Genomic DNA, 26,076 nt, shown 5'->3' on the forward strand with positions numbered 1-26,076 from the left:
TTGAATGCTACTGAAATGTGAAGGATGATGTATACCATGTTTTTAATTGATGACTTCTGTTTTCTCTGAGCAGCAGCAGAGAAAGTGTTCTGATGAGAATGAATTTCAGAGGTTTGAGAACAGAATTTCTGGGCAACTTTCCAGCCTGATGTAGGAAGCAAGATGAGCTAATTTATGTAATGTGCTTTGAATAGTGCCTGGCAAAGATTAAGCTCTCAATAAATGTTGGCAGCTATTATAATGGCACCAAATTGTTCAGCTTTATGGTTTTTCTCTAACAGTGATTAACACCTGGGATATAAGTACAAAAAACGTTGGACAGACGCATTAATTCTGAGAGGGGTTTTTCAAGAAGAGAGTTGGGAGGGCAAGGGAGTTGTGGAAATTGGCAAGCATGATAGAAGTAGTGTTCTGTGGAATTTTAACTGGATTAAAAAAAAAAAGGAGGACAAGAGAAAGCAGCTGGGTAATGGGAACATAGACAGTTCCTGGGCTGCAAAGTCTTCATGATGTTACAACATTGGTGCAGTGGGAGTAACTGAATGAAAGGGACTGAAGGATGAAAGGTTGAGGAAGAGAGTGGGATTTCTAACTTTTGGACTTATGCATACAGCAGTAATCAGTGATGACAGCATTCAAGGAGGCAATGGAAGCAAGGTGATAGCGTGGAATGGAGGTGAAGGTCACTGGAAATGAGCTGATCAAAGGACTGAGAACTGAAGGTATAGGGCTTGAATGTTAGTCACCAGGGTAGTGATAGGACTTGGAGGCAATGGAATGATCACAAGGCCGGAAGGTGACAAAGGTAGTAGCTGGAAATGGGTGATGTAACTTAGCCTCATTTCCCCAGAAAACAGAGCCTGAAACAGAGACTTGAGTGAAAATGCTTTATTGGGTTCCAGGGGGTAGGAGTAAGGTCAGGAGGAGTGAGGCAAGGAATGAGAAAAAAACACGATTTATCATCGTGTTGTTCACTGCTACAGGCAACTGGATGCTTGATCCCAGGGGTCAGTTTAAGGAGTCATGTGAAAGGAATATCAGAATCTTCTCTATGGAGGAGAAAGAGGGAAACATTTATGCATTGCCTCCCATCCCTATTAGTCAAAGAACCCCCCCCAATAGGGTGACATGCCCCCAAAATTTCTGGGTTGAGCATCTCTGGCTACTAAGCAGGTTACAGAGAAACACTGACAGGAAATGAGAGGCACACAGGAGTGATACTTCCGGGTTGTACCTGCGTGAAGGATGTTGGCTCCTACAGAATACTGGATGCTCCATAGTGGCTGGAACAGGAGGCAGGTGAGGCTGAGAGCATTTGAAGGGATGCCCAACAGGTGTCCACTGCAGGCCACACTTGTACCAGTCATATCTGCTAAGGCCATCCATTCAGTGCCATGTGGCACAGAGTCAGCTTCAAGGTCGTAGCTGCTGCAATCTCTGCAAATATTTAATTAAATATTATTAGTGAAACAAGTCACTATTGCAACTTGCTATGTGGCAATAACTAGTATTCAGTGACCATTCTTCCACCACCTAGTCTAGATTTCTCTTACCCTCGGCCAGCACTTGGGCTTGTCTAGGTCATTTTCTTGGTGTGGGAACTTTGATCTTCTTACCCAAAGCATCTAAGTCCTTGGTTGTCTTGCCTGTGTCAGCTGGCAGTTGCTGCAATTACCTGTTCACCATTCTCAGCAGTATGGAAACCCTAAGAGATAAACCAATAAATCACCTGAGTTCTATATAGACCCCTCCCTGACTCCATTACACAGGAGAAACCCTAGCTCCTCAGAGCAATCAGGATCCAGGACCCCCACCACTAACTCCGCTTTTTTTTTTTTTTTTTAAACCCACTGGTTCACTGGCATTAGTGGTCCAGAAGTGACCAGGTGAGAGTTCCTCCTTCAAGTTGAGCAGACTATTATGTTCACTTAGAGAGAAGCCTCTCCCCGACTATCACTCTTCCATCCCCTGAACCAGGGCCTCTGATCTGTCAAAGCCTAAGGTGGCAGTGACAGGAAGCACAAAATCCATAAGAGGGTCGAGGAGGTGATGGTGGGAGAGCCCAGTCTTACTTCTATACCTTGCTTGATTTCCCCCATCTTCTAATCAGTTTCTTCATCAGCCACATGTGTTGCTTGCAGCGCTGCCTACGAGGGTTTTTTTTCCTTTACTCTTGTCCCCCTCTCAGGACCCATGAGTGGACTGAGAACTGCGGCAGTTTGCTTCAGCTGTGAGCACCAACTTAGGATGCCAGCTCAGGTGTGTGGCCAGGCCTAGTTCTTCCCTCCTCTGGCAGCTGGCCACAGGGAAACTCCATGAGTCCATAGGTGTGAGCTGAAGGCAGATGTAAGTGAAACAGCGGGGCAGACATAGGAGACTGGACCATCAGTTTACATAATGTTCTCTTCCCTTTGGGTCTGCATAGGCCAGACCTTGAATATGCCAGTTCCTCTGTGGGAAAGATTGCTGCCGTGCCCACCCAAACTCATGATTATATCCAGCCCCAGCTGCATGGTAACTTGCCCTCCCCGGGCTGGGAACTCATTTTTACCAGGGCCCACTGACATGCCTGGAGCTGCTTTTCAAAGAGTGAGTAGCTTTCTGCCACAGAAGGGGTGGTCCTGCTTCAGCCTCCTAGGGGTCTGTGACCCAGCTCTGCTACTGGGACTTTCCAGAGACCCTGCAGAGTCCTGTTCCACCAGATGCTGCATTGCCTGAGAGCCAGGGCACTGAGTGCATAGCTGGACCTGCGGCAGAGCCTTTTCTTATTCTGAACTCCACTCAGAATTGGTGGCCTACTGGGTCATCTGATAAGTCGGTCAAATCAGTACTTCCAAGTGTGGTCTATTTTGTTTCCAAAATCCATAAGGCTTACTAAACACCATGTCATGTCTTAGTGGCGGGGAGGTATAAGGTGCAAAAATGTGCCCTTCATCTGGGAGGAAATGGCCCAGCACGCCCCAGACCACTGGATGCTACGGCTTCGCCAGGGGGAGCAAAAGCTTGCGGGATTTATCTCCTTTCTTTTGGCCCTACTGTGATTGCATCTAGAGTACATTCGTGCTTTCAAATCAGAGAACTCTGCACTCATGCCTCTAAAAGGTCAATCAAGCTGTGTTTACAGCATTAGCGTTCTCAAGGGCCAATTCATTTGTTTCCACCTGAAAAAATGGTGCAGTTAATATCTACCCTATATTCCTCACAGTTTTATAATGAGGGCTATATGAGATAATACACACAAAACACTTTAAACTGTAAAGCATTATTCAAATGTTAAATGTTTGATATTATCCTGTTTAGTTGTCACACTGCTTTTTCTTCTTTCTTTTCTTTTTTTCTTTTCTCTTTTGTAGCTGAGGGTTGTGAGAGGAAAGAGGAATGAATTAGAGCTGCCACAACTAGGGCTTAGGGCAGTGGTGTTCAGAAATATCTTGGGAATTAAGCAAACGAGGGACTGCTCTTGTTTATGCAAATCTGTCCCCAGGATTCTTCCAAGTGCCAGCTGGTGACCTGGGATTGATAACTGAAGGGTGAAATGGAGTATGTCCCAGGTCGATTTTTTAAAATTATACCTCTCTCATATGGGGATACAGCTAAGTTGTAACCAGAATCATCTTGAATAGAAAATTGGCCGAGTGCTTTATGAACTCTATATACTGCATGCACGGCTGGGCATTCTAAGGGCTGCAAGGGTCCAGGCTCCTGGTGGAGGCCTTTGAGAAGGAGGGCAAGGTCCAGATGCTCTCAGCACTGGCATGCTATTTCAGCCTGGGAGCTTGGCTTGGAGTCAGTCTGAATTTCCTAAAGTTTCATTTCTCTTTGTGTAGAAGGTGTGCCCCAAAGTAAGCAATTTGACTTGGGAGCAGATGGCCGGGTACATGGATTTCTGGGAATGATGGCTGGAGTCTCATGACGGGTTGATGACAATGGTACAGGAACAGGCTCTGTGAGCAAACCTTGGGGATTTAGCTGCCACAATGAGTTCTGTCTGGCCTCATTTGCACTGTTGCAGGGCTGCATCCAGCTTGAAGATGAGCAGGGGGCCAGGCTGCTCCCCTGCAATTCGGCTTTCTAGGAGCAAGAGTGTGCTGGAAATATGAGCCTTTTACCTGTGTGCAATTGAAGGAAATAACTAGAAATATAGCTTCATTGTGGACATTGAACAAGCATGACTTGTGAGGAGCACTTTCAAAGCAACTTTTATTATCAGTGTGCTGATGTTTATTTTCTCCTGGTGAAAACTGAGTAGTTCCAGGGCCAGAGTTATTTATTAAAAAGAAAAATTTGAAATTAGACAACATCAGATACTTAAGAAGAATATTAGGGTAATGTGGGAATATGAAAGGACACAGATACACTCATATGGGTACATGAAACTGAAAATCCAGTGAGAGAGAACTGGGGGCACAAAAGTCAAATATTCCTTCAACAGCCGGGTTTTGTGTGTTTGCGGTGCTGACATCTAGCCTGACCTGAATCAAAAACCCTCTTTGGAAAGTGGTGTAAGTCTTCATGAGCACTTAGCTCTCTGCAACTTTAGTGTAGTATATCTATCTGTTTTTCCCAAAATTAATTTTCAGGCTTTTGGAGAAAATCGTGATACGTTAAAATAGTGAGGAAAAATAAATTTGTAAAAAGTTAGGAACAAATTTTATGGAGTATTATTGATTGCCTTTTTAAAGTTGACAATTCGAAAGCTGATATAACAAATGAAGCTTATTTAAATAAATCCAATAACATTATAAATATCTTAAGAAAAACAGTTTTATTTGTATCACGCTATAGTCTTAGTTTGCAAAGCCCCATGGTGCTAAGGATTTTTGATGCTGTCTCATTGGAAATATTGTTGTGTTGCATTGTAAGAAAAAAATATATAAGCTGTGAAATGAGAACTTCAAATATTTGTGAATGTTCCCAATACTTTTCTGAATTTTTGGGGATTACAATCTAAACAAGAAACCCCGTAGGAATCATTTCACTTATGAGCCTTCAGATAGCTCCCGTCTTCACCCTGTCATGCTGGCATTTCCTTAGAGACGTGTGTGGTGTAAAGGCCAGCCCCAAAGGGTCTCAGTCGGATGGGCTGGCTGAGTCCCAAGATCTCCTCTTATTTGCTTTCGACCATAGGCTGTTATATTATCTTCACAAACCTGTGTCTTCATTTGTAAAATGATGATAAAAACAGCACCTATTTCATAGGCCAATTAAATGACATAAGAAATATGAAGTGCTTATTAGCATAGAACCTACAGCTTTGAGGGGAGTTGATAAATGACACCTTTTTCTATTTTTATTATTACTATAAGGGACACTCATCAGAAGTTGAGTGAGTTGTACTAAATTGAAATGGTAAAGTACCTATTTTCTGCAAGCACTGTGGGAGGCTGGTCCCTCACAAGTCCCTCAAAGGAATAGAGAGATGTAGAGGAGCAGGGCGAGGACACTTTAGGAATAGAAAAGGCACCAGCACACACATACAGGGACATGCATCAGCAGTCCATAAACACCCCTCACACACACACACACACACACACACACACACACAAACACACGCTCTAGAGCAGAGCCCTGCTCAACAATATTTCATACGCTTTCCACATTTCCCAGGCTTCCTTGCAGTGAGTCAAATGTCTGGACAACGAACTGTAAGCAGAGGTGACAAGGGTCTCTTCTGGGATGAGCAGGTCAGTGTGCCTCCTCTTTCCCTCCTGCTGGGACTTTGGAGGCCACTGTCCTAGGTCATATAGCTCCAGATGGAGGGGGCTGCCTGACCCACATCAATACTGTCTGAGAAATAAACCTTTGTGTGTTAAGTGACTGAGATATTAGGGTTAGTTGTAGGAGCTAGCATCACTCACCCTGAGACATTGATTTATAACCTAAAAGGGCTGAGCTCTAGAATAGACTCTAGGTAGAGACAAGAACAGTATTCAATTGTTGCTCTTATTAGATAGCTCAGGTATGGCTGACTTTAAATAAACACTGTACCCATTAAGATGCAACCCTGGAAAGGTCTTGGCAGTGAACTGTTACCATATCTATCTAGCCTGCATTTAGAGAAGCTGTTTTCACCCCATAGTGGTTTATGCTGTGTTGGAAATCTCTAGGAGCTGCACTATTTCCTCATCTCTTTCTGGGCCTCCTGATGATTGAGGCTAGTGCCCCTCCCTAATCCAGTCATCCAGAGCATGGGATGTGGCTTCTTGGAAGAAGACAGGGAAGGACCTGAGAAGGACTAAATGGGTCCCGGCCACAGGCAGAGAATATGCCAAGAGAGCTGGGGATGGGTAGGGTATTGCTAGGCGGTCTGTGGGAGACCAGTGGAAAATAGCAATCCGTGGGACCCAGGCTATGGTTGCTACCAATGGGGTCAAAAGGCTCCTAATGGTGATTGAGAACAGGGAAGAGGGAAGAAGAGACTGGTAGTCGCAATGTGGGCAAAGTGCTGGTTCAGTGGTAACACTAGCCAATGTGTACCAAATGTCTGTTATATGCTAAGTATCTTAGGAGCACTATCTTTTCTGATCTTCCCCACAAGCTTATGAAATAGGATTGATTACATTTTTATGGTGAAAATAATTGAGGCTCAAAGATGTTAAGTAATTTGCCTGAGATCACAGAATCATTAAATCTTGGGGCCGAGATTCAAAACCAGATTTCTCAGACTTAAAAGCCCTTCCTCTCCTCATTCTAGCTTATTTCCTCCCAAGAAGAAGAAAGACATGGGGAAAAAAAAAGTCATTACCTGTGTGACTTGGCAGGGCAGTGTGTTGGGGCCGGAGCCAGGAGGAAGAGGAAGCTGGGACTAGGTGTGGCAGAGGCAGGCAAGATCAAGCCAGTGTCATTTCCAAGGGGAAATCTGTTCCAGTAGTTGGGCAATAGCAGAAGCTTCCAGTAAATGCAGGTGAAATAGGAAGGTAACGACGTTTTTATTCAATCTGATCTGTCTGGCACTTTGCTGGAAGTTTAGGGAGGAGTCTAACCTCTTGAGAAGAGGTCTGGTCAGGACTGGGCAGGGCTCAGTGCTTCCACCTGGACTTCTGGGCAGAGCTGGTGGGTTTAAGCCTCCAGATACTTGGGCTTCAGTGTGCCTACATTTTTGTGGAGAAAGTCAGTGACTGACATAGATTCAGAGGTAACCAACTGCCCCATGATTCCAAATTGCATGTTACATTTCACCCCATTTGAGGATCCGGTTCTAAATGGAATTTTGGGCCATTAGAAATGAGGACTGAGAATCTGCAAGGTCAGGAGGTTGGTTGTAAGGTCAGTGATGTGGTTGTCAATATGCATGAAGATGAAGATGAGCAGGTTACCCAGACATCAAGCCAGGCAGTTGATAGACAGCAGATCCCAAGAAAGGGGAGCCAGGAGGCAAAGCATCAGATCTCCAGATCCCCACTGTCAGGCTGTGATGTGAATCCCCAGGACATGGCCCTTTACTAGGAAAGGTCATTACCTGTGTGACTTGGCAGGGCAGTGTGTACCACAAACTAATGACTCTGGGGCTCTGTCCAGTGTAGTTCGACCTGCACAGGGTTAAAAAGTAAATTGAAATGCCCTGGGTGGGGCCAGTGTTCTCCAGTTCTCCACAGTTCCCACCAATCTCATCTGACATCTGGACAGCTTCATTCATGTGTCCACTCCTCTGCAGATCTTCGAGAACCATTGCAGGGAGTCCCGCCAGCCTTGCCTTTTGTTTTATGTAGATGCACTGGTCCACCTTCAGACTTTTCTGCTGCAGGACTGACAGTGAAGTGAGAGCTGGCTCCACCTTCCCTGCCTCCCCAGGACAGGACACAGAAATGCCCCCAGCAGCCCCCCTCGCCCACATCCTGCTCAGTCTGGAAAAGGAGACCAGGGAGGAAGGAAGGAGAACATTTATTGAGAAATGTTAGCAAGACAAAGGTTGGAAGGGGGCAGCGAAGACCAAGGGAGAAAGAACGGCTTTCTCCTGGAAGACCAAATGCAATGCTGATGCGTCAAGGTGCTTTTGCACATGTATTTCCCAGGTTCTTGGGTTTTTAATCATAAGGTTTTTCTTGACCTGTTGAGTAAGGAAGGCTGACGGAACAGCCCAAAGAGTGATGCTTCATGTACCATATTCTTCAAGGAGCTGGTAGTGGGGATGCCTTTGACAGGTGTGTTCTGGGATCTCCAGAGGAGGGGGAACTGCAGGTTTAGGGAAACACAAAGAGTTGAGCAAAGTTGAATGAGTCAGAACTGAGAGGGTGATTGTTCTTCATTGTCCAGCCTGCTCCATCCCACAAGCTAGCACGTGTGGCTGTTGGGATTGAGAAGTGTGGCGGCTCCAAAGGGAGATGTGCTGTGAGTGAGTGTAAAATACACACCAGATTTCAGAGACCCACTATAAAAAGAAAAGTGTTCCCTAGCTCATTAATAAGTTTTAGGTATGTTACGTGTTGAAATGATAACATTTTTGACATATTAGGTTAAATAAATTGTATTATTAAATCATTTTACCAGTTGTTTAGTTTTTTTTTAATGTGGCTACTAGAAAATTTTAAATTACATATGTGGCTTGTATTACATTTCTGCTGGATAATGCTGGTCTAGGCTTTTCTTAAAGTTCCAGGAGCAAAATACAGGAACACACAAGCTCACAGACACAGATACAACACACAGCCACACACACATAGCCACACACACACTCTGTTGAGGGTTCCAGGCAACTCCAACAGTTGGAAGATAAGTCTGCTGAACTTTTCTCTTGAAACTGTGATCAATTCTCAAAAATAATGCAGACCCCTCCTCGGCCCTTGGCGACCCCCTGCTATTGATCAGTCTTCCTTTTTTCCCCTTGTCGTCAGCCCCTCCACTCCTGCCATCTTTGCCTCCACCATACCCCACCTCAAACCCAGCTTAGGCTGTTTCCCACTCTTTTAAATGCCACCATAGATTCAGGGTGTGAGATGTGCTGGAAGGAAAAAAAAGTACTTACCCTTTGGGAATAAGAAGTCATTTTTCCCAGACTTTGGAAATTAACATAATGGGGCTTTTCTGCATTCCAGCTGCAACGTTGGATCTGGCAGGTTGGCTGTTCTCTGACATAATGCAAAACATAACTCAGTGGTCATTTCCATGTGTAAAAAGTTCAGCAGTATTGTTGGAACAATCATCATAAATCAGGAACAACTTTCTTTAGGGAATCTATTGCCACTTGATTTAGTATTTCCTGGCAACTTGCCTATCATGGAATGAAGCCATGATTGCTTCCTACACAAAATGTTATCTGCAAAACATCCCACCAGAAACCTATAGAAAGAACACTGACCAGCTTGCAAGTTTTGATAATCTGTGACTGCTTTTTATATTGAGAATAAATTTGACAATGGGACTCATTGTTAAACTGGACAATATATTCCATGGAACAGCTTCCAAGTTAAAATGGGGTTTATATGGCGTTTTACATACCATTTGTTCCAAAGGAAAGAAAATCGGACTCTTTCAGTTCCAGGAAGAAAATTCAGCAAAACATATATACTGTGAAATAAGAGAAATTATCCTCAGCAACTTTTGTGCTAACATGTTCAGTTATTATGAAAACAGGGAAATGTGAATCAGCTGTAGAGAGTAGGGGAGCATGACAGTCTCACATCCAAAATGTCCCAGGGCTTCTTTTAGACGAGCACTGTGAGGATGTGCAGTTCCTCACATGTAAAGGAGGAATTTACCCAGAAAGTACTAGGAGGAAAGGCTGGGAGACTCCCTCCAATGCCCTGTAGTAGTTTTGCCGGGGGCAGTGCGCTGTGGGGGAGGGGCGGTGGGGGGAGTTAGGGACTCAGTAGATGGAAATCTTGTCAGTTCACAAACCCATGGTGGCTCTAACCCCCAGATGACACCTGTTGTGGACGATAAGCCCAGGTCAAGAACAGGAGTGACCCTTGGCCAGCACTCAGCAAAGAACAAGGACACTCCCAGAAAACACCTGACACCCTCCAAAACTTAGCAAAGACACTGAGCAGAGATGAAGAGCTCTGTGCGGGGCCACCTCTGCTGGTTCACTCCTGAGCTGCCTAGCTCCCCAGGCCACTGAATCAGCAAAACAAAACTTGAGTATTTAGTAAATCTAAACCTATATTTTCTTCCTTTCCCTTCCCTTGGGTCAGAACAATTCAGACTGGGATCTCAGTTCCTGGTCCTGGACAAATATTGTGCTCCCTTTGTAATGATGAGCACACAGAGAAAAATTGCCAGGCAAATGAAAAGATAGCAGAGTTCAACAGAAGGGACCACTCTGAGGAATCAGAGAAAATATTTTTCTATGAAATATAGTTTCTACAAGAGACATGGGAAGCACTCCTGATTTGTGTTTCCAAAAAGCTTCAAAAGGACATTTCTTCTATGAAATTTGAGCAGGGAACCATAAAGAGAAAAACAAACAGGTAATGGAAGCCAGCATGGAGATTTAAAAAGTAAATGTTCATTTCAGATTGAAATGGAGGAAGTGAACAGCAAAATGGATCCTGCAGCAAACAGGTTTGATGGAGCAGAAGTCAATTTTTACATCACAAAACTCAGAGAAAAAAGACAAAGAGATAAAAAGAATGGGAGAATATATAAAAAGCATGGACAAGAGACATGTTTAATATGTAAACGCTAGGAATTTCAGAAAAAGAACCAATAAAAATGGAGCCATTATTAAAAAACAATTTGGGAGAAGTTTTCCTGAGCTAGAGAAAGTCTTGAGTTTTCTGAAAATCAGACAAAAATAATGAAAAAAAATTAATGCCTAGACTTAATTTTGATAATATATTTTAATTTCAAGAATAAAAACAGATTCAGTGAGTATCCATGCAGATAAAGCTTGCCCCCCACTTCTCCTTTGCAACATGAAGAAGACAGAATTGTCTACAGAATTATGAGGAAAAAAGGATTGTGACCCAAATGGGATTGTCAGTTAAAATGTGTGTTGACAAGAAGTAAAAGCAAATTCCTCATATTACATAAGGAATAATCAATTGACATTGCTCTATTTTTGATAATGAAAATTAGAGAAAATAGATATCAGTACATTTTAATTTAATGTCATTACTAATAGGATAAAAATAGTAGATGTGACTTCCAAAATCACGGGAAAAGTCAAGTTAAAAAAGATAACTGTAGTCTGTAAAAAGGTATAACTGATTCACTTTGCTGTACAGCAGACACACAACATTGTAAAGCAACTATACTCCAATAAACATTTTTAAAAAAGGTCCATTAAAAAGAACCATAAAACAACAAAACCCATAAAACCATGTTTTATAGTAGACATAAAACTAAACATATAAATCTTGTTAATAAAATGATCAGGATAAACTCTCACTTTGAATCACAGACTTTTATATTGGGTTAAAACTAAATATTTTATCAGTGTACCCAGTCAATCCCAAAATAATAAAAATAAGGCAATGGGCAAAGACATAAGAAGATGAATCCAAACAAAAGCAGGGCAAGAGACTTCCGCAGTTGCCGGCGTTCCGGAGCCCAGACGCAGCCTCTGAGTCACTCGGCACCTTTAGTTCGGTCAGCGGCGTGAGGGTCTCGCCGCGTCGCGTGTCGTCCGCGCCGCTCTGCCCGTGTACGCCGGTGCGCTCGCCCGGACGGCCGGCCTGCGGAGCTCCCGCCCGTGTCCCCCGGCTGGTCCGGGGGGTCCGGGCACCGCCTCGACTAAGGCTCCGCCGGATGCGCGGACTGGACCGCAGCCCGCACCCCGAGCGGACGGGGTCATGAGGCGTCTGCCGTACTTCTGCCGCGGCCAGGTGGTGCTGGGCTTCGGTCGCGGCTCCAAGCAGCTGGGCATCCCTACAGCTAACCTTCCTGAACAAGTAGTAGATAATCTTCCAGCTGATGCATCCACTGGCATATATTATGGTTGGGCCAGTGTTGGAAGTGGAGACGTCCATAAGATGGTGGTGAGCATAGATAGGATGGAACCCATACTGTAAGAATACAAAAAAGTCCATGGAAACTCATATCATGCATGCTTTCAAAGAGGACTTCTACGGGGAAGTTCTCAATGTGGCCATCGTTGGCTACCTCAGACCAGAAAAGAACTTTGATTCTTTAGAGTCACTTATTTCAGCAATTCAGGGTGATATTGAGGAAGCTAAGAAACGACGAGATTTACCAGAACATTTGAAACTCAGAGAAGACAATTTCTTCCAGGTTCCTAAAAGTAAAATAATGGCCACTGATGGAAAAGCATCTTATTTATTCATTCACTGTTTTCTAATATTTTACTGCTCATAACTACAGTCTCATCTTGGTTATACTTTAAAAATCCAACATTTTCCTACAGCTGTGAATTAAACAGTACAATGTAGTTACCATATTATGTTCCAACTGTTCAATTAAACCCATCGTATTACAGTACTAAAAAGGTTCATTTTAAAAATTTTCTTTTTTATGTAATATGTTGATTAAAATGGACCACTGGAAAGGTCTTAAGTGTTTTATAATGGAAATGAAATATATATAAATACGGGTAGCAGGCAAGTCACTAGTTTGAGATGAGAACTATAATTCTCATGGTAAAATTTTAGCATGCATGTACCTGTATAGCATGCTCTGCTAATCAGAAGGCTTATAAAAGTAACTATATTAAGCAGAGGGTTGACAGTTTATTACAAACCTAAGGGGAAAAATCCAGACTTGGTATTTTTTGTATTTTGTGCATTTATATATTATTATAGACATGAAGACTTGTGAAATTTCATTTTAATTAGTCATTTCCTTTAAGGGCTCAAATCATTGTACTGTGTTCCATTTTTGTTACAGCTGCCTCAGTTCTAATTGGTCTAGACTCTCTCCCTATTATTTTTTGTTTTTCTTTTAAAACAGTAAAATGAGTGTTTTTCGAATCTCTAGTTCTCATTTTTGTGTCGTATAACACTTCTCTCTTTTTAAGAGTAGCTATTCTTCAACATTTTTCTTAACCTTTGTTTCCTGTATACAATTGTCAGTGTCAGTTTTTCCATTTAGAATATCCAACTCTACATTTACAAAATGTAGAGTTTCATCTGCGTCTGTATCTGCCATCCCATCCCTTCACTGTATGAACAGTGATTAAGCACGTATCTCTTGCATTTTAGGAAAAACACCCAAAACTTCATCTGTAGGTTTCCTCAAAGTTTAAACGAACACCTGTCAGTTCATTTATATATACCAGTTTCTTAAACAACACAAAATATTTGTTCCCCAGCCCTACTCCCACCCCAGGAAACTATTTAAGAGCCAACTAAACTATGAAATACAAAGTTATTTGTTTTTAATGTGATTATATGTTCCTGAGCAAATGCAAACAGTTGTAGTTGTGTGTGCACAATGTAATTTAAGGCTAAGGAGTGCTATCTAGAAGGTAATTTTAAAGATAACTCATTATAAAACCATTTTCCCCTAATCTGCATAAATGAGAGAACTAATTTTAACAAAACTGTTTATATAATATTTAGAAAAACATCTAAAGCTAATGTTGGAGAAGGGGGAAGCAGGAATAAATTCAGATGGATTTTTACTTTGACTTTTTGGTGTATGAATTTATGGCAAACAATGTAGTATGTGTCTTTTTCTTTTCTTCTTTATAGAAATCTTAGAAAATGTAATTTAATGTTAGAAATCCTATACTTGAAAGAAGCCTCAATTATCAGTGGTTCTATGAAACAAAGTTAAAAACAAACATGGAAAACGTAAAAAAGATTTGTGTTTGAGTGGCTTGCGACTGATTGTGTCCTCTTTAAGTGTGAAAATTCTTTGATATTGTCATCTTACATTTTGTTAAATAACTATTGCTTTTGAAAAACCTTTAGTGTGTGGTTTAGGAGTTAGTTAATAGTGTCTACATTTTTTTGAGTTTTATATTAAGTATTTATATATTATAAGAAATTGCAGTAGGGTCATTTTCGCTTAGTCACTGTTTTCAGGCCTTGAAATAAATCTTGACCAAGTGATGTTTCTTCTTAAAAAAGAAGGCAAGAGTGGAACATGAATAGGAGACAAGGTGGAACCCAAGGCTGGCACAGTCAATATGATGAATAGTGTTAATTTATTCCACTAAAAGAAAAAAATCCTCAATGAAGATATAACAGGTTGTACTCTTCTATGCTGAATGTAAAAACATTAAATGTAGTAAACAAAAGTTTCTAGCAATACAACAAGAGGAAGAGAAGTGCTGTTGTAGTAGGTGATGTTGACACACTCTGTTGGGACAAATCTAGTGGACAAAAATGAGTAAGTGTGTAGAGGGTTCAAACAATGTAACTTATTTGTGTCCCTAAAATGGAGAAGGTACAACTTTTCAAAATATACTTAGGACATTTCTACAATTTCATCACAAAGAATATCTTAGTAGATTCTGGCAATTAAAATTCCACCAGTGGACCACCAGTCCACGAGTTTTTGGTTGTGTTGTAGACCACTCAGTGCTTTTGACAGATCCCCATGATGATGGTTATTGTCATCATAAAATATTCACTGAGAGCCTGTGATGAGCACGTCCCCCTGCATCTGCCATAGACAGGAGGTCAGGAGATTCCATAGCCATGCATTAAAAAGGAAAAGAAGAGGGCTTCCCTGGTGACGCAGTGGTTGAGAGTCCGCCTGCCGATGTAGGGAACACGGGTTCGTGCCCCGGTCCGGGAGGATCCCACATGCCGCGGAGCGGCTGGGCCCATGAGCCATGGCCACTGAGCCTGCGCGTCTGGAGCCTGTGTTCCGCAATGGGAGAGGCCACAACAGTGAGAGGCCCACGTACCGCAAAAAAAAAAAAAAAAAAAAAAGAAGAGAAACTAGGCTTTGATCCATTGTGAATGACTCCCAAGCTCTGATTCTTCATCTAGATGGCAACTGTTGACCCCTCGGTCAATGATGGAATTAAAATCTAGTTAGTGTCCATGGAGCAAATAGATTCCATTTCCAACATGAGGACAGCGACCTTTTACTCATTCTCTCCCCTGCCTTGGATTTCAGACTTACAGACTTAAAAGGACTGCTGTCGTGGAACGAGAATAACTCACTCTAGAAGGGCTGTGTTTTGGTAAAAGCGATTTTTATTATGGAGCCTAAGGTGCTCTGGAAATATAAACTGTGTAACTCGGGAAGGCATGTCTCATTTTGAGAAGCATTGCAGGAGCACATGTTATCCTTTATAGAGTGATTATAAAATGATTTATAAAGTGATTCTTCACTGCACAAACTAACTCAAGGGACCTTAAATACTGAACACTCTTAGTGTGTTGCAAGCTAGATTAGGGTTCCACATGACTTTTCTGGAATGCATTTATTGCAGAAGGTACAGCCAATGTGCCCCTAGGAAGGAAAATCATTGAAGCTCTCCAAGGCCCTCTGGAGTGTAAAATGAAGAGACCATGTGTGGTCTGGACAGGAGTGATCTGTGCCTAAAACTAAGTCACCTGGTGCAAGGTGAGTAGATTGTTTTTAGTAAGTAGATAATTAAGAAAAAGCATGGGCATGTGCTCCAGCGTGCTGTGTGGGCTCCATTCTAACCACCGACTCAGCAGTGACTGTGTTTTTAAGGAGATGAACTCCCTGGTATCCTCATCCAGGTGAGTTGAAAGTGATCAAGAAGAAAACTCCCCAGGGTCCCCGAGGTTGCCAGAGCCCTGCTTGCTCTGTCCTGGGTCACCCTGCGTGTGAGGGAACGGAGTTGAGATCATATACTCTCTGTCTGAGAAGTGCACGCCTATTTACATACATACACAATCTCCTTGAGAGCTCCTTTGAATTCAGACACATCAGTTATTTGCAACTGCATGATTTCATTCCACACGGTGGTGATATTTTTTTCTCCAAATATGGACTCCTGAGGTGGTAATAAATAATGCAGTCTGGGCGTAGGAAATGGAGTATCCTTCCCCCAGGGTTATTCCAGGGAAGCAGGGACGGAAGCCGGCCTTGCTATTTCAGGAAAGCTGGTGGAGGTTGCATTGGAGGGCTGGTAGCTGGGCGGCAGCTGTCCTCAATCTTGTGGCTTTAACAGAGGGGAGCTGCCAGATTTACATTGTTCAAACACTTAACTAAATTAGCTATGAAAAGAAGGATGGGAGGAGCCCCGCTTAGTGGGGGAATTCAGGCCTTCTGGCTTCACACACTTTACGCACACACACTTTACACACCACACGCGCGCACACACACACACACACACACACACACACACACACACACACTGATTTTCCCCAAGAGTCTTCCAGGGGGTACTGGAGAGAAATTGTGTGCCCCTTATAGCGAGATTAACATGACAAAAACAGTGAAAATGCCTGCTTTAGAAAGTTGTGCCTGGAGCATCTGGTCAGGGTTGCCGGGCTCTGGGCCTACACGCTGGGCTGAGAGTCTAAGTTAGACCCTGGATCAGCAGACTGAGGACTAGTCTAGGGCAGTAGATCCAAAAAATAAGGATGAGAACCCAGAGGCTTCAGTTCTGAGGACAGGAAACACTGGATGAAGGCCAGTGGTGTAGGTCTGGCTCTCTGAGTCCCTTTGAAATCATCTCTGCTCTACTGGATTTTCAGTTTAGCGATTGTTGGTTAGGGGACAGTTGCATCTAAGAATGTTAAATATTGGCTCTTTGTCAAGTTGGTGTTTTCACTAGTGGATGGCCACAGTGCTCTGTCATTGAGTTTATCCTCTTTAACATTCGATCAGTGAGTTGAGTAACACCATGGAAGACATTTATCTAACATTCTAATAACTTAAAACATGAAAGCATATACAATGGAAAACAGAATCATGATTTGAAATAAATTTGAAAAATGGCAAATTGAGCCAAGACCAACAAGGTGAAGCTTCTTAGGAGTACACGGAAGATTCTAAAATTCGATTCCAGAAATCCATTTCATAAGCATAATATAGAAGAACTGTAGCTGGGCAGATGCAGCATCTAAGGAGACACTCTGTGACCTCACTTTAGCACATAGTGAGTCATGGGGAGCCAGGACTGTCCTGTGGCAAAGAAAGAAACAGCCCAGGCAGCGCTGGCAGACCCTGATCTGGCTCAGCTCCAAGAACCCTGAAGACCCATGGACAAGCCAGGAACTGACACCTTCTCACAGGAGGAATTTGTAAAGGAGCCTGGGTTATTCATCCTGGAAAAGACCTCTCTAAGACATGGTCTCCATCTCTGAAGACTCTCATGGAGGACTGGAAGCAACTGCTCAGACAGACCTGGGGGGCAGAAGTCACAGGAAGGAACACTTGGGCTTAAAATACAAAGATATTCTAATGACTCAAGGTCCAAAAAGCGGGTGCCTGCTTTGTAAAGCGAGTACTGAATATCTGAGCAGAGGAAAGAAGGCCTATGCCATCACTAAGACACCTCTGGCACCATGATTCTCTGGAGTCTATGTGGATATAGGCTAGTCCTCTTTAAGAAGCAAAATCCACTCCTTCCCCTGGATAATGACACGAAACACCTTTAATCAATGGGACTTCTCAAAGTGACCTTTGGGAGGCTTAACTGCATCTTCCCTAAGTGGAGATAAGGAGTTCACTCTATCAGCCCAGAGGAATCCTCCAGGCTGAGGAGGCCCAGCTGAGACTATGGCATGTTCTGGGCCTGGCCTGACCTTCCTGGGCCTCCAGGCCGAGGTTCCGCTCCTTGGGGAACCCACCGACTGAGCTGCTGTGCAGCGACTAAGGCTCATACACCAGAAGATTAGCCTCACTGTGTGTTCCTATCACTGGACTATGGCCAGACTGATGCTCTTCCTGTTCCCATTCTGGGGGATGGCAAGGGAGCTGGGGTTGGGGGAGCCTTTGATAAAGCTGCACAGGTCCCAGGAACCATCACAGAACCCTGGTCTGGAATTTTATTCCTAAATTGGTAGCAGAAGAGTTTCCAGATGGCCTCTGCTCTACTCAATCCAGGTCCCACTTCTGTCTGTGCTTGCTGGGTTGACCCTGGACAAGTTATTTGTCATGTCAGATCTCAGTGTCCTCATCTGTAAAAAACAGTGGTTAACTTGGTGATTGTCGTGAGGTTTAAAAATATAAGCGTGTACGCCGTACACCATAGAACAGTCTACAGCCCACGTACCATGGGCACATTTTGAGGCCCCAGGTTATTAATTGCTGCTGTTCTCATTATTTTAGGTAATGGCATGCGCCTATTTTATTTTCTATGTTACCAGTTCTCTGAAGGTAGGACTTTAGGTCTTATAAACTTTTCTATAACTCGGAACTAGTTCCAAATTTGGCATATAACAGTTGCCAAGGAATATTTATTCCACAAATAAGTAGCTCATATTTTAATATAATGTAATGTTAATTACATTAAAGACCATCAACAGAATGAAATAGGTAATTTGAGGTAATAATAAAAATAATGAGCAATTATTAATTGCTTCCTTTGGGCCGGACACTTTACATGCAGTCAAGTGCAGCACTGAATTCTCACAATAATTCTCAGAGGAAGAAACTACTAACTCCACTTTAAAGATGGAAATACTGAGGTTCAGAGTTTAGATGACTTGCCTAGAAGCCCATAGTCTGGACCTGATCCCCCAGGGGTGTCTCACACCACAGCCTGTGCTCTCCATCACCAGGTGACCAGACATTGGAGCTGATCCCGTTTCATACACAGTAACTGTATGCAGTGGGACTGGCCCCACACCCCCCAAGCTGCTTCCAGATCTGATGGCAGCGCCACATTTAGCCCTTACATGGAGCCCTGGAGAAGCCGTGCTCCTTAGCCCAGATTCTAATCAATAACCTCACACTTTCTGTACACATCCTTGCTGAGTGTGACTGCATGGGGAGCATCTGTTCTGGAGATGAGCCACCCCCGACGGGCTCCTCTGCTTCCTGTCCTCTTAGGGGCACACAAACAGGGACAGACCCAGCTGCATGAGTCTTGACAATCATCATCATCATCGTTATCCCTTTGCTGTCAAGAATATTCTGAAAGTAAATGTGAAGGTCCTCCTCCCAAGTGAAACTCCTTGTACAGTTCTGGGGTGTCACTTCAATGCATGTACTATGCCTCATTTATTGTAACCTCTCCCAGAAATACATAAACTGAAAATTAGATTAACTGGGAAGACCTCTTAAATACCAGTTAATTTGGATGTGTTTGCTGGACTTGAGTTAACCTGACTAATTAAATATAGAGTTACATTTAAGTTACCCACTGAAGATGGGTGTTGTCCTCATAAATATCAACAGGTTCATTTACTTCTACTTGCTGTGAAGCCACAGAATTCAAAACCAGAACTGCTTGTGTGATTTGTTGCATATACTGCACTGCCATGATCTTATTGAATGTATTTTTTAATATCCTTTTTATATGTGTTCCATTTCAGTTAGGTGGTCTGGAAGGAACCAGGACCAAAAAAAAAAAAAAAGATGAAAACTTCTCCCCCAGAAAATGTGTTTACAAAATATTCTTCTTTGATGTTTCAGTAACAGAATAATTTTGCACGTAGAGCTCCCAATTTACATTTTCTTCTTTCTATTTTTATACAAAGCCTTTTTTTTTCCCTTCAGAGCAACAGATAAACTGAGACATATTTGTTAAGGTGGTAGACAGATGAAAGGGATGAGCACGAAGTCTAGAGCAGGGGGTGGCGAACTTATTTATAAGAGGCTGTAACATTTTCAGTTTTGCAGACCATATGGAACTACTCAAGTCTGCCATTGCAGTGTGAGAGCAGCCATAGATGATACATCTAAACAAGTGTGTTGGGTCCCAACACAACTTTATTTACAAAAACAAGCAGCAAGCAGATCGGATCTTCCAGCATAGTTTGCCGACCCCTACTCTAGACAGTCAGACACCTCAGTTCAAGCCTTGTCTCCATCACCTGTCAGTTCTGACTGTAGGCTGTGAACCTCAGTTTCCGCATCCGTAAAATGGGTATGCAGCACATATTTCAGAGAGTTAGAGGTTAGGTGAAATGTAGCACTTCTGAAGCACTAATTAAATGTGTGCCTCTAAAATAAAAAAGGAGAGGATCATCCACACTGTCAATGAGGTCAGTGCAAGAATTTTTTTGTTGGATGTGAGGCTGAATTAGAAATAATTCCTGCCCTGTGGCTGTTCTTTGGTCTTTTGACTTCAGCTTACTTGAAAGAATTAAAGAAGAAATAATTGCATGGGATTTATTTATTGACTGCAAAAGTAACGTTAAAAATATTTTCTTCTGTGTTGCTCAGTAAGGCCACAATGATGATCTGGCCAAAGCAAGTTCTCCGACAATCTTGCTTTACCCTGAAGGGTTTTTATGTTTTTACTTCATGGGTAATATCAATCACCTTATTTTCCCATTTTTCCATGGCCATCAGGAATCTCGAAATGAAACCTGTTGTTCAATTTTCAAAATCTAACAGTTCGAACTTTATAATAGTAATAAAACTAAAAATAAGAAAATTTTATTGAGCACCTAATATGTGGCAGTGTTCTAGGCACCGGGTTATGGTGAGCCTCGAGACTCACACGTTTCTAATCTCTTGGAGCTTTCCTCTTATTGGGGAGCTAAATAATAAACATGGTAGCACAAATATTAAATAATTTTCAGGGTGACAGAGTGGTGTGATGAAAATAAAGCATCCTGACATGGTAGAGAGTGATGGATGGAGGGGTGCATTTTAGAAGTGATTGAGGAAGTCTTCCAAGGAGCCGTGTGAAAGGCTGGCAGGGAGGAGCACGAGATCCTGTGTGGGGAACACAAGTAGCGGGTTGGGACCCAGCAAGAAGGGCAGAGGGGTTTGAGCAGAGCAGGCAGGAGACTGGAGCCGAGCAGAGGGTGCGCCAAGGCTTTCCCTGGTGGGTCGTTTCAGTGTTATAAGAAGCCACGGGGAAGCTTCCAGCCGGGGAGCCCAGAAGCCTGGATGTTCACCACACCCCACACCTGCCTCACCATTAAAATGGCATTTCTCCCCCTCCCTGCCATTCCTCTGAAGCTGCTGCACCTCTTGGAGTTACCAGTGCTCTTCTAGTAGCAAATTTAGTAGATGCTCCCATCAGTTTACTTAAAATATTACATACAATAGCATTCACTCTTTTTGGTGTCGAGTGCTAGGTGTGTTGAGTTCATGGGGTCCTGTAACCAGCCCCGCAGGCAAGCAGAGCTCCTGTTAATCCCCTATCTTACAATCCCAGAAGCATTGACACAATTGCCCATTTTCTCTCCTGATCTCTTCCTGCTGTGAACTCTTGGTCTTTAGCCTTTTTCTTAAACACTGGGTTTCTCAGAGTTTCATCCTCAGTCCCTTTCTCCTCTCACTCTGTATTTTTTCCCTAGGGATGCCCACCCATCCCTGGCTGCAGCTGCCGGCCCTCCCCTTCTGGATGCCTGCAGGGACCATGGGAGCCCTCACTCCCTGGAGTCTGCTCAGATGACAATTCTTGGTACTTCTCCTGACTCCTACTTAAAATTGCCTCTGCTATCCCAGCTTCCCCAGCATTTCCTATCTCAGTTTCTGCTGTATGCCATTTCATAACCTTTATCACACCCTATCATACAATGTACTGATTCATTTGCTTCTTGTCTGTATTCCCACTAAGGATAAGCTCCAGGAGGGTAGGGGATTTTACCCGTGTTGCTAGATTTTCAGCATCTAAAACCATGCTTGGTATATAATAAGGGTTTAATAACTATTTGTTGGGTGATGGAATAATATTGATGATCTGGTGCTTATTTGGACATCTTACTCTAATGCTCCCAGTTCCTCAAAGGCAACTGCTCAGCACTATTCTCAAGTCCAGCTTCCCCTTGGGGATGAGAAGGAGCTGAGTTCCATGGTATAGATGAGGGTTCTGAAGCCGGGGCCACTCTGGGGATAGGGATATCAGTGGGCGCCTTTGGTCTCTTGCCTCCACTTGCCTGGGCCCACTTGTCTCAAATGTCTAAAAAGATCCAGTGTCTTCCAGAAAGGGGGCCCACCTATCTCAATGGTCCTGGACACAGGAGAAGTCCCCTTAACACATTATTTTCCCTAGGATGTCATGGGATATGACAGCTATCATGAGTAAAGATTAATAGTCAAGACCGCTGCCCTCATGGTTAGAAGAATGCCTAACACACAGTAGTCATTCAATAAATATTTGTCGAATAAATGAATACATGCTTAGCAATTTTAGCTATTTCCAGTGTAAAACTAACTCATCCTTTACTGTGATCTGGTTAATCAGTTCCTTCCTCTGGGACTGAGAAGAACTGATAACGTGGTTCTAGTCATCCACTCTTCCTGTCGAGGGCTCTGGTTTCTCAGAGGGGCTCAGTATGGTTTCCATTTCCCTCTGAGTATAACTAGGGCACTGAGTGGTAGACATGGCTGCTTTTAAATGATATTTAATTTAATTGAATGTAATTTATAAAATTTTTCCCCAGCTTTTTTCAGGTATGATTGAAAAAAATTGTATATATTTAGGTTATTAATGTGATTTTTTTAAAGGTGGACAATGTGATGCTGTAATGTATATATACATTGTGAAATGATTACCACAGTTAAGTTAATGAACATGTCCATTACCTCACATAGTTACCATTTTTGGGGGGGGGTAGTGAGAACACACTTAAGATTTGCTCTCAGCAAATTTCAAGTATGCAAACGAAAATAGAACAAACTATACTTACACTCCTGAATGCCCATTGAGGTGCCTGGACCACTGACCAGAGCTCCATATGTAGAATGAAGCCAAGAGACCAAACTGACTCAGACAAGCATATCTGAAGGAAGAAGTCTTTACTTTTTTTTCCCAATTCATTTTAATTGTGGTAAAATGTACATAACATAAAGTTCACTATACTGACTGTTTTTAAGTGTATAGTTCAGTGGCACTAAGTACATTCACATTGTTCTACAACCATCAACATCAGCCATCTCCAGAACTTTTTCATCTTTCCAAACTAAAAATCTGTATCCATTAAACACTAACATCCCATTTCTCCCTTGCCCCAGCCCTAGCAACCTCCATTCTACTTTATTACTCGATGAATTTGACTACTATGTGTACCTCATATGAGTAGAATCATACAGTATTTGTCATTTTGTAATTGGCTTATTTCACTTGACATAATGTTTTCAAGGTTCATCCAAATTGTAGCATGTATCAGAATTTTCTTCCTTTTTAAGGCTGAATCTGAATAATATTCCATTATTCGATATATATATATATATAGATATATATCACAGCCATATCTATATCTACATATATAAATATGTAGATAGATAGCTATTTCTGTCTTAAATCTATCTATATTGCTGGATCATGTGATAATTCTATTTTTAATTTTTTGAGGAACTGCCTATTTTCCACAGTGGTAATAACATTTTACATTCCTACCAACAGTGCACAAAGGGTTCCAATTTCTGCTCATCCCCACCAACATTTGTTGTTTTATTGTTTTTAAAATTAATTATTAAAAAAATTTTTTATTGGAGTATAGTTGATTCACAATGCTGTTAGTGTTTGCTGTACAGCAAAGTGAATCAGTTATACATGTACATATATCCACTGTTTTTTAGATTCTTTTCACATATAGGTCATTGCAGAGTATTGAGTAGAGTTCCCTGTGCTATACAGTAGGACCATATTAGTTATCTGTTTTATATATAGTAGTGCAACACTTGTTATTTTCTATTTTTTTTTTTTTTTGGTGGTGTCCAACCTAATGTTGTGAGGTGGTATCTTACTGTAGTTTTGATTTGCATTTATCTGATTATTAGTGATGTTGAGCATCTTTTCATGTTCTTGTTGACCATCTGTTGAATATCTTCTTTGGAGAAATGTCTATTCAAGTGTTTTCCCAATTTTTTAATCAGGTTGTTTTTGTTATTGTTGAGTTGTAAGAGTTCTTTATGTATTCTGCATATTGATTCCTTATCAGATATATGATTTGCGAATATTTTCTCCCATTCTGTGGGTAACCTTTTTACTCAACTGACAGTGTTTTTTCACACACAAAATTTTTTTTATGAAGTCTAATTTTCCTGTTTTTTTTCTTTTGTTGACTGTGCTTTTAGTGTCATATCCAAAAAATAATTGCCAAATCCAATATCGTGAAGCTTTGTCCTATGTGTTCTTCTAAGAGTTTTACAGCTGTAGGTATTACATGTAGATCATGGATCTACTGTGAGTTAATTTTTGTATATGGTGTTAGGTAAGGGTCCAGCTCCATTTTTTTTTTTTTTTGCATGTGGATATTCAGTTTTCCCAGGACTATTAGTTGAAAAGACTATCTTTTCCCCCATTGAATGATTGTGGCACCCTTGTCAAAAATCATTTGACTAGGGCTTCCCTGGTGGCGCAGTGGTTGAGAGTCCACCTGCCGATGCAGAGGACACGGGTTTGTGCCCCAGTCTGGGAAGATCCCACATGCCGCGGAGCGGCTGGGCCCATGAGCCATGGCCACTAAGCCTGTGCATCCGGAGCCTGTGCTCCGCAACGGGAGAGGCCACAACAGTGAGAGGCCCGTGTACCGCAAAAAAAAAAAAAAAATCATTTGACTAAATATGTGAGGATTTATTTCCAGACTTTCTGTTCTATTCTCTTGGTCTATATGTCTTTCCTTATACTAGTACCATACTGTTTTGATTACTGTAGTTGTGTAGTTAAGTTTTCAAATCAGGAAGTATAAGTCTTTGAGCTTTTTTCTTTTTCAGGATTATTGTGACTATTCAAGTTTTCTTGAGATTCCATATGAATTTTAGGATGAATTTTTCTACTTTTGAAGAAATGTCAGTGGAATTTTGATAGGGTTTATGTTGAATTTTTAGATTACTTTGGGTAGTATTGACATTTTGGCAATATTAATTCTTCCAAACAGTGAATATGGGATATCTTTACATTTACTTATGTCTTTAATTTCTTTCAGAAACGTTTTATAGTTTTCATTGTGCAAGTCTTTTGTCTCCTTGTTAATTCCTAAGTATTTTATTCTTTTTGATGCTATTATAAGTGGAATAAACATTTTCTTATTTTCCTTTTCAGATTGTTCATTTATAGTTTATAGAATTGCAACTAATTTTTGTGTGTTGGCTTTGTATCCTGCTACATTGCTGACTTAACTTAGAACTTATTAGTTCTAAGTTTTGTTGGGGAATCTTTAGGGTTTTCTACATATAAGATTATATAATCTGTGAAAAGAGATCATTTTACTGCTTCCTTTCCAATTTGGATGCATTTTACTTCTTTGTCTTGCCTAATCGCTTTGGCTGTGTCTTTATTTTTACACTTATGTCTTTATATGTTAGGCTTCCATAGCAGTCAAATAATTACTGATCCCCCCCACCCAGGGGAAACAAAAGGAAAGGAAAAACACATACACTTGTTTAAGTTGAAGTACAAATTATAACAACTATGTTGGCCAACAGGAAACTTCACCTAAATGAAATAGGATCCAGGATGGGACGGATCCTTGCCTTGGCTGGAGAGGATATACCATGTCAAGGAGAGCACACCCATGGAGAAGGGCAGTGATAATTTACCCACCTTTGAAAATAAAGCACAGTGCAGCAGGAAGCCAGGTGGGGTCCTGACCTTGTACTGACCTCAGGAGTCCCAGTATGGTTGGTGTTAGTTCAAGAACCTACAGTCACACTTAATACATTGTGCTTTTTTTCATTTAGTGTTTCCTAATTCCCTTTGGGTCCCTATGGTGAGTGTGAAGGTACAGAGTATGGTAGGCATCCTCAGCTTTCCCACCCAAACCAGGTGGTCTATCATCACCTTTTATCAAAGGAAAAAACCTTTGAAATCTTACGTTTGTTTCTGATAAAGATGGCAAATTATACAAATCAGTGGAAAATTTAGCAATCTGGTGGAAAATGGGTAATTCTGGACACTCCCCATTCAGCTCCATGCTTCCTTCTCCCACTATTAGTGGGAATGTAAAATGGTACAGCCACTTTGGAAAACAATCAGGCAGTTCTTACAAATAATTAAATATAGAGTAACTATATGACCCAGCAGTTCCACTCCTAGGTATATACTCAAGAGAAATGAAAACACATGTGCATACAAAAACTTGTATGCAAATATTTATAGCAGCATAATCATAATAGCCAAAAGCTGAAAACAAATCAAATGCCAATCAACTGATGAACCAATAAGCAAAA

General features: G+C 41.9%; 1 pseudogene; it reads left to right on the plus strand.

Moving 5' to 3' along the window:
- The first annotated feature begins 670 nt into the window (after positions 1 to 670).
- On the plus strand, positions 671 to 12,255 carry LOC115845812 (riboflavin kinase pseudogene; annotated as a pseudogene).
- Positions 12,256 to 26,076: the final 13,821 nt, after the last annotated feature.

Source organism: Globicephala melas, chromosome 16 (assembly GCF_963455315.2).
Source record: "Globicephala melas chromosome 16, mGloMel1.2, whole genome shotgun sequence".
Lineage (NCBI taxonomy): Eukaryota > Metazoa > Chordata > Mammalia > Artiodactyla > Delphinidae > Globicephala > Globicephala melas.